The sequence below is a fragment of the Martes martes genome (genome assembly GCF_963455335.1).
Source record: "Martes martes genome assembly, chromosome: 1".
Classification (NCBI taxonomy): Eukaryota; Metazoa; Chordata; class Mammalia; order Carnivora; family Mustelidae; genus Martes; species Martes martes.
In genome coordinates, this window is record NC_137888.1 from 43,283,303 (window position 1) to 43,297,316 (window position 14,014).

Consider the following 14,014-nt stretch of genomic DNA (forward strand, 5'->3'; position numbering starts at 1 on the left):
AGTGATTATAAACAACTAGCTCTACTCCAGCCAACTTTCAAAGTAATATCATCCCCCTCCCATCACAGTATATTATATAAAATTTGCCCCTGGATGCAATATGTAGTACCAGAGCACAAAGCAAACCTAGTAAGGATTCATAAATGCCACTTTATCACTACTCGGGGACTTGAATGGGAAAAACTTAATTATGAGTAAGTTCAAATCGAATGAATTTGGTCCTGGAGGTCCTGGAGCATTTATCCAGTTTGATCTATTATTCCCTCTTGGAGCATCTTTTAATCTTTTTCTTACAGGACTCTTTGTGGTTGTGAAAATATAATTTTGTGTTAATATTTTTAAAACGTCTCTCGCTTGTTAACACTATGCTACATAGAGCAGAGGTAACCTGTGCTATCCACTGCCATATCCCCAGGGCCTCGCAGAGAGTATAGCACTGGGAGGACTCTCTAATTAAGTGAATGAATGAAAATTGTGATTTGAAGGGGTGAATGTGTTCACTCAACTAGAGTTTTAATCAAAACTACTATACACTGAGGACATAATGCCTGCTAAGAAATATGTTAAGTTCTTTACATTCGTAACATATTTTAATTTTGACAACTTCATAATTATTATCTCAATTTGTAAGTAGAACACAAATAGAGTTAATACAATATTTTCCAGCTAGTGACCAAGCTGAGATTTGAACCATATTGGCAGAATCCAAAGCCCATTCCCTATATTTTCTCTTGTTTTATGTATGTGTTTTTAAAAGTTACATACATATTGTTGTAAGAATTTGGATATTAAGTCTTCTTTTTTCTCTCTACAACTGAAGAAAGTGAATAATATTTTGTATTTCTCATATGAAACTCCCCAACATAAGCTGATTTCCCAATCAATCTTTAATACTCTATTATAAAGTTCAGCATTGTTACATATACTTCCAACACTATCTAAAATTCTCTCTGCAATGCATTGGTAGAACATGGAAATAATGGGTCCACAACCTGGTTCTTTCATTTTCATCAAACTCAGAGGATTATGATGCTCATTGTTACTCTTGTGATCTCATGGCTTTGGGAAAATGATAAATAGGTGATTTCTCCAGAAAGGTCAAGAATCCCTGACAAAGATAACTGCATTGGGTAAGTTTGACCAAAGTTCCAGTAAGGGTATTCCCTAAATGGCTGTACTGTGAAGCATACTGTCATGTCCTAACATTGATTTCAGACTTAAGGAGCCTTGGATATCATCTGGGAAATGCTAAATGCGGGGTTAATTTGCCCAGCTCAAAGGAGGATCTGGTCTTCAGCATTGTACTTCCTTTCCTGAATAATTTATATGATTAGGTTTCAACTATCTTTCCTTGACCAAAATACTGTTACCAGTAATGGTGAATTTGAAGATTCTTGTTTTATTACTATATCAGTGTCTTTTATCTAAAGATAAAATGAGATATTTATTTTAATTTTTCCTATCATTAGAGACATATCTTAAATTCGATCATTATCTCTCTCTCTTTTTTTTTTAAGATTTTATTTATTTATTTGACAGGTAGAGACCACAAGTAGGCAGAGAGGCAGGCAGAGAGAGGAAGGGAAGCATGTTCCCTGACGAACAGAAAGCCCAATGTAGGGCTCGATCCCAGGACCCTGAGATCATGACCTGAGCCGAAGGCAGAGGCTTAACCCACTGAGCCACCCAGGCGCCCCATCGATCATTATCTCTTAACAGTTTTTAGATGGTATAAATATTTGACTCCTTGAAAACTCCGTGTGGTTTGTTAAATATTGGTAAGGATCCTGAATAAACTGTATTAATTTGTTTTTTTAAATCACATTAAATTAATATTTATTCCATTTAATTTATGAATATTAAACTTAATTTAAGTTTGTCATGCTCTTATTTTTTTTAACATTATGGATGGCACAATGTCACTTACTTTCTTAGCATTAATAGCCTATGCTGCCTTTTAAGACAACATTATAAACATGAAACATTTACTATTTAAAATGGATTTACAAATTCCATAAAATTTTTTTAACAATAGAGCATATGATCTTCATAAAAATCGGCTGCTCAAATATATTAAAGCTTTCCTCAGCAGCAATATGGCATAAATCATTCGTATCATTTGGCAAAGTATACTATTCCTAAATAATTAGCTTCAATGGCCACATGATGCTAAACAGTCTAATTTTACTTATTTTTAATGTCAGTGACTTAATTAAAAATTGTGATTTTTAAAACCATTATAAATCCAGATTTGAGAAGCCAGATTATTTGATAATGCTGAAGCTAACCATTTCAGAAATAATTTATTGAAATACTTGGTTACTAAGAATACATTACTTTGGAGAGCCTCGGTGGCTCAGTCATTAAGCAACTGCCTTCTGCTCAGGTCATGATCCCAGGGTCCTGGGATCCAGCCCCACATTGGGCTCCCTGCTCCGTGGGAAGCCTGCTTCTCCCTCTTCCACTTCCCCTGGTTATGTCCCCTCTCTCACTGTGTCTCTCTCTGTCAAACAAATAAATAAAATCTTAAAAAAATATATCATCTTGATTAATTTTTGTTGTTACCTCCTCACTATTCTTCTGGTATCTGAAATATTCATTTGTTTTCTTTTCCACTGTAAAAACAATCTTAAATATTTTTAAGCCAATGTGTTTGAGACTACAGAAATATTTAGTCTCATCAATTCAATATTTAGGCATTGCTTTAAAATATTATTCAGTTCTTATGACAAAAATATGCCATCTGCCTAAATCTGACATAATGTAAGCACTAAACAGTCTTTGTTTTTGGCTGCTACTCCCTCTATTGTAAACACAGGCGCATACGAAGCTAAGACAAAACTTTGTCCATGAACTGTGTGTGCCTTTAATACGCTATAGATGAATCATGCCAAGATACCATATGGAGACCTTGTTTCAAAACCCCATAAAAAATTCATAATGAGGAGATAGTCAATTCTTATACCCTTGTAATCTTATCTCTATAAGCATTCTTCATGGAAGGGAAATGGTAAATGTCTCATATGTGTATATACTTTTTTGCCCATTTGCTCCATCTTATTCTGTATACTTTCATTTCCTCTGCTTCATTCAATTGTATGTGGATCACCCCCAAAAACTGAGTCACCAAAGAAAAACCTAATTAATTCCACAAATTTCAAACAATAAAAAAAAAATCTCTCTGATTATGAGGCCAAGAACTATATATTAATAATAACAACAACAAAATCTTCCTGTCTGAAATTTATGATCTCTTTATGAAGCAACTGAAACAAACACAAAATACAAATGAAATAGAGGAATTTCTAAATATGTATATATTTAGATATCTATCTCTTATCTATCTCTCTCTCTCTCCGTCTCTCTCTATATATATAAAATATATAAAAAGAGAAAGCTACACATCAGAATTTATTGGGAGAATTTAAGGGAATGTTATGGAGAAAATTCATGATGATAAATAATTTTGACAATTAAAATTTATATATGGAATAAAGAGATTAATTTGAATAGTTCTATACAAATAAATGTTAAAAGCTAGATGAAATGACTTAACAATACCACCCCCTGCAGATGACATACTAATTATAAGAGTAAAATCATATCTTCAAAATGGAAAGAACTGTGGATATCACCTTAACTAAGTGATCAAAATTCAGCATTACTGATAACAGAAATCATCTGACATTTATGTGCTTTCTGATGTGATGCAATGGAAAACACAGTCTTACAAAATACATTTGTGTGTGTGTGTGTGTGTGTGTGTGTCCTGAATCTAATGTTGAAAAGATCAGGTAAGATTAAATATGCTACTTTTTATAAGGCAAGTGACCTAGAATTTTTAATATTGTCAGTGTCATGAAAGACATTAGAAAAAGGAAAAAAAATATATATATACATATATAGATGTATATGTGTGTGTGTATGTGTATATATATATCTCAGTATTTATGTATATATTTATTAGCCTTAAATTTGGGACAGTGATCATGGTATTGTGGTAATAGAGAAATATATTCTAAATTTAATGGAGAAATATAATGAAGTCTGCAACTTACTCTCAGATTTTTTACTAAGGAAAGTAGAAAGATAAATGATATTCTGCAAAATCTGGCAAATTGTTAACAATTTGTGAATCTACGTGAAAGGTATACGAGCATTTAATGTACATTTTTGTAGGTACAAAAAATTCTCAATATACAAAGTTGGGAAAAACTGAACCATCTAAAATAAATAAAAAGTCAGCTATTGATTCCATTTTTTCAGGCTATATTAAAGTATGTTCCTTAAAGCATACATTATTTCTTAGAACCATAATCATAATATAATTTATGGACTTAATTGGTCACATTCTCTTTTTCTCTCTCACTCTCTCTCTTTCTGTATATACACACACCATAATCAACTTGAAATATGTAGCACTGTAATCTTATTTTCCTTTCTCAGTCATGGGCGTATTGATTATTCCTGATTGGAGAGCAGAAAAAACTGAATGATTTTTTACCTTAATAAAGAACTCCTATTGAGTTAAAAAAAGTGTATTATCAGAAAGCTAAACAGCACATCTAAAGGCAATCGACGTGATTTAAACTAACAACCTTCAAATATTACTAATGGTATAATTAACACTTTGAAATGCAGGTTCATTATGGAGTGTTTGGAATAAGGTCAATGAGTATAGGGCAGCATTTGTGTTATTGTGACAATGTGCAATCCTGTCACTCAACCATTCCATTAGAAACAAAAGGTATGCAGGGGTTCCCTCCACTTACTTTTTATAGCTGGAGTTATTATTGGTCCATATTGAGGCTAAATGCTTAGCCACTTGAGTTGTTCATTTCAATTCCCAAATGCCCACACAAACTTGCAGTGAGCAGCATGACATGACATTGAAACGCAAAGATCACAAAAGTCTTCTGAAAGAATTGGTCTTAAAGAAAGTAATTTTTGATGAATTTAATACACAGCACTTATTCTTCCTGGAACCAATTTTGCCCCTTTTAGGGTTCATATGGAAGCACCATTATGCAAAAACATCACATTCTAGATCTCAAATAGTGTCAACATATGTCACAATGCCTAAATCTAAAAACATAGGTCATTTAAAAATATTGCACAGCAACTGAAGGCTATTATAAACATTTTAGATGCTGTCATCTCACCCATTGCATGCAATTTCTCTTTATCATGAGATAAAAATTCTGCCAAGATGATATCTATCAATAAATAAAAAGGAACAATCAAGAGAAAAGAATATCAGAATCAAATAAGAGGTCAGTGGAGGTGATTAAGAATTTCTTTCATTCATAATACCTTGAATTATACTGACAGATTTTCCACTAAATATTATAAACTGTAGTTAATGGTTATATAATGAAACTTTTCAAAGGTATTAAATGCTAGCAAATACTCAATAACATTCTTTTTACTACTATTTTGTGGCTTAGAGCTTCTTCCAACTTTAAATCATGTCTAATTTTCAATAAAGAAGAAGTCTAGGGAAAGAAAGAAAAGAAAAGAAAGAAGGAAGGAAGGAAGGAAGGAAGAAATTTTGTCTGATGTTAGAGGCTACAGTTAACATCATGTAGATAGGTGCTACGTTTAGTATGGTGAGCACTGACTAATGCATAGCATTGTCAAATCACGGTGTTTTACATCTGAAACTGGACAAACACTTCACCCTTAACAATGAAAGGAAGGAAGGAAGGAAAGGGAAAGAAAGGGAAGGCAAGGGAAGGGAAGGGGAAGGGAGGGGAGGGAAAGGAAAAGAAAGGGGAAGAAAGAAAGGAAGGAAGGAAGGAGGGAAGGAAGGAAGGAAGGAAGGAAGGAAGGAAGGAAGGAAGAAAGAAAGAAAGAAAGAAAGAAAGAAAGAAAGAAAGAAAAGGAAAGAAAAGAAAGAAAGAAAAGGAAAGAAAGAAAGGCAAGCAACTTTGATAGGCCCTAACATCAGCGTTTTCAAGATGAGGAAGCCAAAGTTCAAAACAAAAGAACAGCTGCCATTACTTACTGTACTTGAAGATATCTGACTGGAGGTATATAATAAGTGCTGACCAAATCGCATAAAGAAATTAAATGTCACTAAAAGATTTAGTAGCTCTGAATCAATGTGTTCTACTTTAGGGCATCTGGATGGCTCTGTCAGTTAAGCATCTGGATCCTAGCATCCTGGGATCAAGCCTTTCTTCGGACTCCCTGCTCAGTGGGGACCCTACTTCTCTGTCTCTCACTTCCCTTGCTTGTGCTCTCTCTCTCTGTGTCAAGTAAGTAAAATATTTTTTTTAAAAAGTGTTCCATTTTCACGGGTCTAAGAACTGGGGATCTAGAAATATTGTAGCAGGCTTAATGAAATACATCCAATACCTTTGACTGAATCTTCAGGTTTCAAATAACTTGACCAGATACATGCATCTTGCTCTAAAAGATACTATATTCATAATGCTTAATTAAAACCACATGAAATTCTAGTATTCCATTAACATCATACTAGTGATTCCTGACCTATTGATTCTAGTTTTGTTTTACATTCAACTACCTCTCTTTCTTTTAAATTTTAATTATCTTTCTTAGAGGACAAGTAAGTTAGCCAATTCAGCTATAAAATTGCCTAGACAGTGCTCTACGTTAGCTTCAGTTTCTGCAGGTTTATGTGATCAGTGATGACAAAATATCTAGGATCTTCATTCTTTTTATTCCTCACCCCAAGAAAACCCAAAATTTATCCTTTGCATTTATTTGACACTTTGAACATACTAGCATATCTTTTGACTTATCAGTTTAAAAGTCATTGCAGTGCTTTCCTTGTATTTCAAAATGAAATGCTGCAATTTATATTTTGATAAATTATAAAGTTACTCTTTCTTTCTTATTTCTTGTGTCTCTGCACTGTCACTTTTCTATAAATTATCAGATGAATGATTTATGTCACATGAGTCATACAAATATATTCAAATGAAATGTGTCTTGAAACAATGTTGCCAATCTGTGACACACACAAGAAGGTCAGTTCACTATAATCAATTTTTTATTCACATCTTCTAGCTTTTTGTCTACTATATATGAGACACTAAACACATGTTGAGTAAAAGAATAGATTAATGTTTTACCTGATTTCCTGATAACTCCATCCAGAAGTTTCCCCCTTTTCTATAAGCACTTATTTTTACCCCTTTTGACATTTTAATTGTTGCTTTTTACTAACTTTAACTGCATATTTTACTATTGCTATTATTATTACTACTGCTATTATACCTATCCTAGAGTTTAAGATCCACAAATAATTATCACTCAACATCACTTTAGAAATCAGTTTATAAATTATTGGGTACATAAAGAATAATAGAATCTAAATACAATAAACTGCTTATATTTCTTTGTAGAATAATAAATATGTATTCTTTTTTTTATATCAGACTCCCGAGTCAAGGAGTTTATTTGGATAGAGATCCCAGAAAGCATTGATGGGGATGCTGGGAAGTGAGTTGGGGAATAATAGGAAGACAATAAAAGGTATATTACTAGCCTATTACTACTATGTGCAGCTGAAGCCTGACTTAATATGAACATTTGGGAGACTCGTTAAAGATCTTTAACATCATGTTACTCTGAAGGATAAAATTGGTATATTCGTCCTCCAAATGTGGCATGGCCTGGACTAGTGAATTCTGAATGACTTGAGCACTAAGACTATCTGAAATAATACCTAAAGAATGAGGAATACCTCTTGCTTTCTGAAATCAATAGAAGGGATAATAATTTAAAAAGAGAGAAGAAAAAGAAAAGCTGTGGTTCAATGGTCCTCCAATGAGGATCTTCAAGTCCATTGAGGTAGAGTCAACCTGATTTATTTGCAGAGATAAACAGTCAATGCAGAGGGTTAATTGTGATTAATAGCAGCTTGAATGTATAAAATTTACTCCTGTTCTGATCATTTTCATATTTGGCTATTTCTGTCTTGAGACAAATTCCATTAGAATTTAATTAATTGAATATTAATTAATAACAATTTGATTTTAATATTAAATTAATCATTTAATTTATCCTCAAAAGTTTCCCCTTGATGATAATGGATTAAAATAGAGAAAGAAGCTGACAACTTCTTTGAGTTACATTGATTTTAGTTGCTCTAAAACCACAAATCTGCATAATAACAATATTGAAATAAGTGTTAGTATGCTTCAATGGAATCTTTTATGGCTACTTTATTTGCTTAAGTGATTTATTAAAAGTGATTTCTTTTTCACAAAACCTTGCTAATTTTTATGAGCTTTGAACACTTTTCACAATTAATAAAAATGTGTACTTTAATAAATAAACCATAAAAATGAATGAGCTGTTTTTTCCCACATTTCTGGTCTACAATTTTTTATGAATGTTTATATTATTTTTGTATAGTAACACATAGATTATAATTATCTCTTTATTTACTATTCATTTTTTACTTGACAGTGGGTGTCTTTGGATCAATATCATTTATTATTATTCTTTGCAACCTCAGCATCTGATGTAGTTACGGTTTCCAAATAGGTAATGGATAAGTAATTGTTGAATGATATAGAGAATGAATGAATAACTAATAGTCACTTTAAATCACTATTTGTCAGTTAAATATTATATGCTTTTATAGAAATAGAGTAGAACATCTGTGAAATTGGTTTGAGAATTATTACCTGTCTTGACCAAAACACACAGCTTAGCACCTAGGTGAAAAATAAATCATTTTCCTGGTACCTAGTTTAAAACACAATTTAAATATATAGACTGTCCAGATAAGCCAACTCAAAGATAATACAAAGATTGACATTTTATGCCATTGTATCTAACTGAACACAGAATGGTTTTATGGTCCCCTGTAGACAAAATTATTTAGGAGTTGCAAACTAACAGCTGAATATACCTAAACATACTTTTTTTTTTTTTTTGGCCTGTAGAGTGTTTAATATTATTTGGATTTAAATATTCTTTGAATTTAAGTATTCTTTGGAATAATGAGCATCAGTTTACTTCTAATACTCTCAGTCTCTATCAGAGTAGAAATTCTAAAAGCTCTTTCACAGACTTCTCTCCCTACTTGGTCATTGCTATCAGTTTGTAATTCGGTGACAACTGAATGCTACCCAATACCAAATAACTATTTAATACTTTGTTTCAGTGTTTCTTTTTAACAGACTTAATGTGGTTTTTCTGTCACATTAAAAAAAAAACAAAAAACAAACCTTACTCTACAGCATTTTCTTGCAAACTCTACTTGAAGCTTATTTCATGTCATTTATAGAAAATAATTTCATAGATCAAAATAAAATATATGTACTGTAAAAGTAACTTCAATACAGAAAATATTTACCAAGTACAACTGAAGAAGAAAAACATAGAGGTGAGTTTCCTCATTTTTAATGCATCTGAACTAAATGCTTTAGATATTTTATTTCTCAACTGGAATGATTTTCACCTCTAAGAGGACATTTGACAGGTATGGAGACTTTTTGATTGTCATATCTGGGAGGAAGATGCCACTGGCATCTAGAGGCAGAGACCAAGACTGCTCCTAAAAACAATACAATGCAGAGGACAGCCCCTTTCCCCACCCTAACAAAGAATTATTCAGCCCAAAATGTCAAGAGTGCTGAGGTAAAGAAACCCTGCTGTAGGATAAACAATATCAAGTTATTTTTTACATCTTCCAAGTGTCTAATCTTCCACACAACTTTTTAGACAAGCAAAAGAAACCCAAAATTATCTCCTTAAAATTACCATGTATGCAAGCAAAATATACCCATACACAAAAAAACAATAAGATAATCATTCATTGCAAACCAAATAGTTATGCTGAATTAGTAAGGTAGAGCTAGCTGGCAACAATAGCAAATAAAATGTTGAGAACCTTAAAACAAATTGCATCTTCTTTTCTTTCTTAAAAATAAGCGGGGAAGAAGAAACTGATGGTATTGTTTTAGCTGCTCAACAATGCCCACATTTGGATATCTCCTTGTGCCTTTGTTTTGTGGACTAAGGACCGCTGCCTCTCCTTCAGGCAGGAAGAATGATGGAAAGGAAGGTGGGTGGGAGGAGAAAAAGGCAGAGGTGGTGGTGGTCCTGCCAATAGTAACTATTCTTTTTTCAAAAGAAAAACAAACACTTTTCCAGAAGTCCCCAGCGCACTTCTGCTTATAGTTAGGAGCCAGAAGTGTGCTGCTTGATGATAAGGAAGGCTAGGGATGCAATCACACAGATTTTCAACCTCAGTAGTGAAGTGACAGTGAAGCCAATAGTTGATATTGTGTTGAGTTGATCATCAACAAGCTTCTGCTACAGATAAATATATTTGTTCCCTAGTTCAGAGAAGGAACTGAGAATACTGCTTTCAACTGAAAAAGAAAGTACATTTGAATTATATTCAAATCCTTATCCCAAATGGATAGCATAATGGATAAATGCAAGACCACTTCCTACACAAGGACTGCAGCCACTGCTTGGCAAATTTGTAATCATAGAAAACATTGTGGCTTTATTCTTTTTTTTTTTTTAAGATTTTATTTATTTATTTGACAGAGAGAGCGATCACAAGTAGGCAAAGAGGCAGACAGAGAGAGAGGAGGAAGCAGAGAGAGAGAGAGCAGAGACCCCAATGTGGGGCTCGATCCCAAGACCCTGAGCCGAAGGCAGAGGCTTTAACCCACTGAGCCACCCAGGTGCCCCTGTGGCTTTATTCTTAATCTAAAACAAAAGTAGAATGTTACATATTTAAAGTGAGTTTTGGAATTAACTTGATCAATTTACCTTTCAAGTAATGTTTTCATTTTCCCTCATAAGCCACAGAAAGACAAATATTTTACATTAAGAGTCAATCAACTGTCAATTGGTTTTACTCAGTCTCTTAATCTACTGTCATATTGCTTCCTGTAATTGATATTAACTATGTATGTGAATCCATTGCTTGGAATATTGTCTTCATTAGGGGGGAAAAAAAAAAGTTAACCTGAAATGTTCTAGGGGCAGCATATAGTCCTCTAGCAAGTATTTTGCTTGTAAGAACCAACAAAGTCTTATATCTGCAGAGATTTTACAAGATGGCAGAGGAATAGGACAACTTAATTTCATCTGGTTCCATGAATTCAGTTAGATAGCTATCAAATCATTCTGAACCCCTGCAACTCAACCAGAGATCTAAAAAAAGAATAGCTGCAACTCTACAAATAGAAAAGCAACCACTTTCTGCAAGGCTGTGTGAGCAAAGAGTACAAACAGAGGCCGGGGAGACAGGAGTAATTGACTGAATTTCCCTGGGGATGCAAGGAGGATTGGGGCCCCAAGCTTTAGGCTCTGGAGCTGGAGACTGGGAAGTCACCAACTTCATTCTCATTCTCTAAAGTGGTACAGAAAGCCTCCAGGGAACAAAGCCACATAGAGCAATCAAATCAACACAACAGGTCCCTTCCCAAGGAGATTAGCAAGAACAACTGGCTAAGACCAAGTTTACCAATCACACAGAATTGCAAAACTCCAGCACTAGAGGAAAATAGTATATAGAATCCACGTTTTTTTTCTGCAATTCTTAACTCTTTTAATTTTATTTTTTTCTTTCTTTTTCAACCAACTTATTTTATCAACTGTTTAAAAAATCTTCTTTTAATTTTCATTTTTATACTTATAGTCTATCCTTTCATTGTATTTAATTGTGTGTGTGTGTGTGTGTGTGTGTGCGTGTGTGTACACACACAGTATTTTGTCAGGGACCTAATCTGTATGGATATAAGTAAGATGTCAGAATTAGAGTTCAGAATAATGATTATAAAGACACTAGTTGGGCTTGAAAAAAAGCATAGAAGACACTAGAGAAACCCTTCCTGGAGAAATAAAAGAACTAAAATCTAATTAGGTTGAAATTAAAAAGACTATTAATGAAATGCAAAAAACATAGAAGCTCTAACTGCTAGGATAAATGAGGCAGAAGAGAGAATTAGTAATACAGAAGACAAAATGAGAATAAAGAAGCTGAGAAAAAGAGATAAACAAGTGCTGGATCACAAGGGGTGAATCTAAGGATAAATGATACCATAAAGTGAGACAATATTAGAATAATTGGGATCCCAGAAGAAGAACAAAGAGAGGGACAAAAGGTATATTGGAGTAAATTATAGTGGGGAACTTTCCTAATCTGGAGAAGGAAGCAGGCATTCAAGTCCAGGAAGCACAGAGAGACCCCTCAAAATAAATAAAAATAGATCAACACTTCCACATGTAATAGTGAAACTTGCAAATCTCAGAGACAAAGAGAAAATCCTGAAAGCAGCTTGGGACAAGAGGTCCATAACTTACAAGGGTAGAAACATTAGATTGGCAGCAGAAGTATCCACAGGAACCTGGCAGGTTAGAAAGGACTGGCATGATATATTCAGGGTGGTAGATAAGAAAAATATGCAGCCAAGAATACTATATCCAGCTAGGATGTCATTCAAAATAGGAGTGAACAAAGCTTCCAGGACAAACAGAAACTAAAAGAATTTGTGGTCACAAAACCAGTCTTATGTGAAATATTAAAATGGATCCTTTAGGCAAAGAAAGAGCCCAAAAGTAACATATACCAGAAAGGAACAGAGACAATATACAGAAACTATCACCTTACAGGTAATAAAATGACATTAAATTCATATCTAAATGTAAATAGGCTAAGTGCCCCAATCAAAAGACATAGGGTATCAGATTGGATAAAAAAGCAAGACCCATCAATATGCTATCTGTGAGAGTCTCATTTGAGTCCCAAAGATGTGTCCAGATTGAAAGTGAGGAGGTGGAAAAACATTTATCATGCTAATGGACCTCAAAAGAAAGCTAGGTGGTAATCCTAATACCAGACAAATTAGATATTTTTATTTAGATATTTCCATTTATTTAGATCTTTTTTCATTCTTTTGTTGCTATTGTTGTTATTGTTTTATTTTATTTTATATCTTTTCAGTGTTCAAAATTCATTGTTTATCCACCATACCTTGTGCTCCATGCAATACGTGTCCTCCATAATACCCACCAACAGGCTCATCAAACCTCCCACCCCACTTCCCTCCCAAACCCTCAGTTTGTTTCTCAGAGTCCACAGTCTCTCATGGTTTGCCCCCCTCTCTGATTTCCCCCAACTCACTTCTCCCCTCAATCTTCCAATGTCCTCTGTGTTATTCCTTATGTTCCACAAGTAAGTGAAACCATATGATAAAGGACTCTCTCTGCTTGACTTATTTTACTCAGCATAATCTCTTCCAGTCCCAACCACGTTGATACAAAAGTTGGGTATTCATCCCTTCTGATAGAGGCATAAGATTCCATTGTATATATGGACCATATCTTCTTTATCCATTTGTCTGTTGAAGGGCATATTGGTTCTTTCCACAGTTTGGTGACTGTGGTCATTAGCGCTATGAACACTGGGGTACACATGGCCCTTCTTTTCACTTCATCTGTATCTTTAGGGTAAATACCCAATAGTGCAATTGCAGGGTCATAGGGTAGTTCTACTTTTAATTGTTTGAGGAATCTCCACACTGTTTTCCAAAGTGACTGCACCAACTTGCATTCCCGCCAACAGCGTAAGAGGGTTCCCCTTTCCCCACATCCTCTCCAACATATGTTGTTTACTGTCTTTTTGATTTTCGCCATTCTAACTGGTATAAGGTGATATCTTAAGGTACCAAGTTTTGATTTGAATCTCCCTGATGGCTAACGATGATGAACATTTTTTTCATGTGTCTGTTAGCCATTTGTATGTCTTCTTTGGAGAAGTGTCTGTTCATGTCTTCTGCCCATTTTTTGATATGATTATCTGTTTTGTATGTGTCAAGTTTGAGGAGTTCTTTATAGATCTTGGATAATAGCTTTTTGTCTTTAGTGTCCTTTGCAAATATCTTCTCCCATTCCATGGGTTGCCTCTTTGTTTTGTTGACTGCTTCCTTTACTGTGCAGAAGCTTTGATCTTAATGAAGTACCAAAAGTTCATTTTCGCTTTTGATTCCTTTGCCTTTGGAGAAAT